Source organism: Sorghum bicolor, chromosome 6 (genome assembly GCF_000003195.3).
Source record: "Sorghum bicolor cultivar BTx623 chromosome 6, Sorghum_bicolor_NCBIv3, whole genome shotgun sequence".
NCBI classification, from domain to species: domain Eukaryota; kingdom Viridiplantae; phylum Streptophyta; class Magnoliopsida; order Poales; family Poaceae; genus Sorghum; species Sorghum bicolor.
Window position 1 is genome coordinate 36767395 of NC_012875.2, and position 5281 is coordinate 36772675.

A 5281-nucleotide genomic window follows, 5' to 3' on the forward strand; every position below is an offset into this window, starting at 1 on the left:
TTAAAGGGGGGGCTTTAGCCCCGGTTCCCCGGACCGGGACTAAAGGGTGGGCCTTTAGTCCCAGAAGGGCAGCACCGCCTCGGGAACCGGGGCAATAGGCCCTTCCCGACCGGTGCTAATGCCCCAACATGCAGCAGTGGAGAGTGAGGGCAAGAGAGAGGGGAGCTGAAAGTTTAGGTCGTCTTCCACACAGCCGCCGCTGCTATTGTCGGCTCCGCGCGGGAGCAGGGCACCATCAGAACTAGGGTTTTCTATAGCACATGAGCACACATGGAGCAGAGAGAGAGAGAGAGAGAGGAGGCATCACCGAGGGGAATCGACACCAGCAGCCACCAGCAAGGCGGCCGCGTTGTGCCGTGGCCGGGGATGAGCACCGCCGACGCCCATGGGCGGTGTCACAACGCAGCCCTGAGCCGCCGTCGCGCCCCGACAGCTCCTCACCACCAGAGCTAGGGTTTTCTGTAGCACATGAGCACACATGGAGCAAAGAGAGAGAGAGAGAGAGAGAGGAGGCATCACCGGGGGGAATCGACACCAGCAGCCACCAACAAGCCAGTCGCGTTGTGCCGTGGCCGGGGATGGGCACCGCCGGCGCGCATGGGCGGTGTCGCAACGCAGCTCTGAGCCACCGTCGCGCCCTGACAGCTCCTCGCGTCGTGAGCTGACGGCACCGGCACCACCAGCACGCATGCGACGTGATAGGGAGAGGAGGAGGAGGAGGAGGCCGGCTACAGCCGTCGTGCCTGCTCATGGCGGCCGTCGCCGCCCTGTCTGCGGGGAATCGAGAAGAAGAGTGAGAGACCGACGGATGAGGGAGAGAGAAGTTGGGGGAAGAATCTGGAAAGAGAAGTAGAAGGTAGGTATATATGTGTGTCTCTGGATTCCGACAAGAAGCTGGGGAAGATAAGTAGAAACAGAAGCCGCTCCAAATGAGAATCGGCTTCAAACAATCTGGACCACAGGATGCAAAATCCAACGGAGGAAAACAATGGAGGCGACGTGGCAGCGGCTTTTTTCCGAGAAGCCGACGGTAAATCTAGGGAGGAATGCCTCATTTGCAGTAATTCTAGGGCATTTGTATGCAAGTATGAAGGGTGTATATTGATAGATAAATTGACATTAGTTCTTAGGACCTTTATTTTTTTTAATAAAAACAGGATATATACATCAGTGGGTTTAGACAAATTTAAACAGCAATGTTCAATAGCGTCTTTACACTGTCAGAATATGTGCGGTATTTTGATTTGTGATTCATATGTATCTGTCTTACTCTTATTCTCAATCATGAAGGAATGATCATTGACCTGATATCCCAACCCCCCCCCCCACCCCCACAAACGATAACACACAAAGAAACCTACAGCCCACACCTTGCCCTTAGAGAATATGTCCAGGACTACCCAGCACAAGTCCAAGACTGATCAGAAGTTCCTGCAGGCTCGAACTGGTTCAGCAACTCCAAGTTCCTGTAGGCTCTTTCATAGCCAAATAAAATATATTGCCAATGGGAGGAAGAATGTAGCAAAAATAAAATGAGAATATATATTGCCATTGTGTAAAAGAACAGGCCATCTAGAAGATTCCGGAGTTCCCAACATAGAATAAACATTTTACCAAATCTGTTTCAGGTTTCAGAAACATTCTGAGGCAATACAAATAATACAACAAACTTTAAAAAGTCATGTGCAGAATACACCACGTGTGTTGTACCCCACTGATCTTGGCAAATCTTATTTTGGAGCTCGCCAGGACTGACATCGCCTTCATTTTACAAAAAATGGCACATTCCACCACCTTGTATTTGGATGAGTGTCAAATGCTACTCAACCAAGCCATATCCAACCCAGCATGATGTCCCTTTCTTGCCAATTAGGAGCTGGCCGCCTAATTCCTGCAGGGAATAGTATATACTAATCAATGCAAATATTGGGGTTTGCACAAACTAATAGCAAATTGTATGATACCAAACAAATCAAATGTGGAGATCCATGCTCTCTTTGGACATAGATTTGGGGGAACAAAATCTTAAATGTCTAACAGAATTACTGAAAAAAGACAGAACCAGTAGGGGTAAACGCCCTAGCAACATAACTAAAATCACAGATTTCGACCTGTAAAAAACACATTCATAGCAGGAGGAGCTCCTATAAAGTACAATATGCTTCAAAGAAATTGCAGGGTGCACTCAAACGTTACAATTAACTGGCATTGGATGAAGTAGCTAGTCAATTTCTAATATTACAAGTAACTGACACTGGGAAAAAGTTTATTTGAGAAAACACCAAAGCACTTCAATTAACTTTCATTTCTGCCTACATTGGATATCTTCCAAAAAAAATATATTAACCGATCTATTGCATTTCAGTGTGATTGTAGATGCTTGATTCATATCTTATTTCCTAGGATTGGTACAGATTCATTGAGTTGCATTTATGAAAATCAACTCGGACCCTTACATGTGCCTTATAATCCTAGATGCAGACACCATCCTCTCCCAGTCAGCTCAAATGTATTCCGTCGATTTTGTCAATGGAGATAATGACCAAGCTGCAAGCAATAGTCTAGAAACATAAATAAATTCTCAATTCTAGCACCAGATAACATTACAAGTATTTTGAAGGCTAAAAAACAATTGCATGACTCTTGCTGCAAGAAAAAACTAAACAGAGACAGTTCTCATTGCTGATACATGTTTGGAAAATATTACCACCAGTTCAACACATCTTTATATACTATATTTTTTGTGCTCTTCCCTGTAGAATCTAGTTCTTTATTTGGCTTTGACAAAATTCTTGTTGTTTGCCTTGAAACTCTGTTGACGGTCCTTAATGCTCACATTTAACCATCAACTAATCATGGAAAAGGATCTAAATGCAACCAACACCTAGACTTAGGGTTTTATCTGACAGAATTCCACGAGTTTTGGTGTTTGTCTATTTCTGCAAGGGGTTATCAGGAAATACGGAAGAAATGCCCACACGTCGGGTTTACATAGAGATATTAACGTGCCACGCAATTTTCTATCATCTAGAAAACTCCAGAAGCTACGGGAACGAAGCGGAGGCAGAACGGGGTCTCGCCCAAGGCGCCCGCCCGAGAGACCAGGACGCCCGCCCACCTTCTGTGCCCAAACAGAGTCCTTTTCGGGGATCATGCTCCACCAACCTAAGGGATCAAGGAAAACCGTGCGATTAATGTCGGTTTGATCCGACGGCCCAGATTCATCTGAAAAGACTATATAAGCAAGGCCCCCTGGCCCCTGGAGAGCATACCTCTTCTACAGAATCAAAGCTAGGGTTTCAATTCTTCATCCAAGTAGAGAGGATCCCTCTAGTTCATCTAGTTCTAGTTCTAGTTCCTCTAGTTCTAGTTCTAGTTAGTTCTAGTTGTAATCTAGAAAATAGGGAGAGAGAAGAGGAGAGCGGAGGAGGAGCCGGATCTATCGAATCTTCTTCAACATTATACTTTTGCTACAACTGGTTCGTTCTTCATCGTTCTCCAAGTTCTTCAATTCATAATTCCTGAGTTCTTTAATTACTTTTATTTACATTCAAGTTATTTATTGGATTCCCGCTTGCATCAAGTGCTCTAGTCTTTATAACGCTAGAGTAGTAATTAATAGATTAGACGTGGTGTTTAGTCTTGCAATTACCTGGAATTGCACCCAATCCTGCGGATTGTTGTGGTAGCCCTAGGGTAGTGACAGCCCTAACGGTCGACGTATTCCACCTCGTTTGGATCGGTGTTTGTAGGACCGTAGTCAGAGCTTCCTAGCCCTCTTCTCATCTCTTTCTGTGGTTAGTGTTCTGATGTCCCGAAATAAATAATCTTTGAAGTAATTCTTGATTCTTAGATCAACTAGAGAACTCTTAGGAAACTTCCTCTCTTCCCACAAAAAATAATTATATAGTTATCCTTGGGCGATCTTGATTCTTAATTAGTACACTCACGTTCCCTGTGGAAAATCGATACTGTGGAATACTCCCGGGTGAAGGCTACATCGGTATCCGTGCGCTTGCGGATTTTTCTATTTGCGTTCAAAATACCCAACAAGCTTTCTGGCGCCGTTGCTGGGGAACGGAAGCTGTGCTAGTTTCGAACCAAGTCGTCCGTGTATCCTTTTTCTTTCCCTTTTACCACACTCACCTTACCATTTTCACCACACCACATGGATTTCACTCCAAGCATTAATGAGCATGGAATTTATTTCATAGCCACTTCGTTTACTCCATGCTCATATGCAACATCTTCCCAATCCATTGGTCTCTCCAACATCATCACATTCGAGATCTCCAACCCCCTCTTCCTTTCTATTTATAAAAACTTTAAAAGGGCAGTTGTCGATACATATGTCTATAATAAATATTGCAGATCTCGTTGAGTTGATCTTGATATAGGTCAGCATTGGAGAGGAAACCACTTTACCGACATAAATTGATGGTTTGCCAAGGACAAGCTTAGTGTCCTAAAATAAGCACTGATCAGATCGTAACATGAGCTTTTAATTATTTGCAACATTACCTTGTGTATTGAGCATATAAGGATAATTGTAAAAAATTCCTTCGGGTATTCTTGTCACTAACCTTTCCAGGATTGGAGCAAGAAGATCGGATCAATGACAAGCACAAGGTATGTCCAACCAATCATCATACAACATTGAATTAAATTCATCCAAACTTGAATTTTGCAAAATTCAAGCTTGGGGGAGTACTTTACATAAAAACATCCTTTGCCATGTTGCTATGTTGGTTGTCCCTACCTTTGAGACATGCTCAATTTGTTAAATACTAATCACACTACTTCATCTCCACTTGAGTAGATATCTATAAATGCTCTCATGCTACCTTTATTTGCTTTAGTATATGTCTAGGTTTGGAGTAGTTTCATTTATCTCTTAATTAAGCATGGTGCTTAGTTTAGGAATGATGATCTTATTTCCAAGGGATTTTAAATTAAGCATGATGCTTAGGTTAAAATACCCACCTAAATCAAATTAGACATGGTGTCTAGGTTGATTTTTGAGCCGGTAGTATGCTATAGTAGATATTGGATATTTTGTTGGACTAACCCCTACAGAAAAACTTTCAATATCGACCTGGGAAGTCCTGAGATAAACTCACATTGGAGACAAAGAGAGAGAGACACATGAAGTTTAACAATTCACACAAGGAAGGCATAGCTCACAAGAGATGATCCATGGAGGGTGCCACAAACACGATGCATAACCACTAAGAAAGGAAAGCTTCCACAAGGTGATATTGTACCATCATTCTTCAAGTAA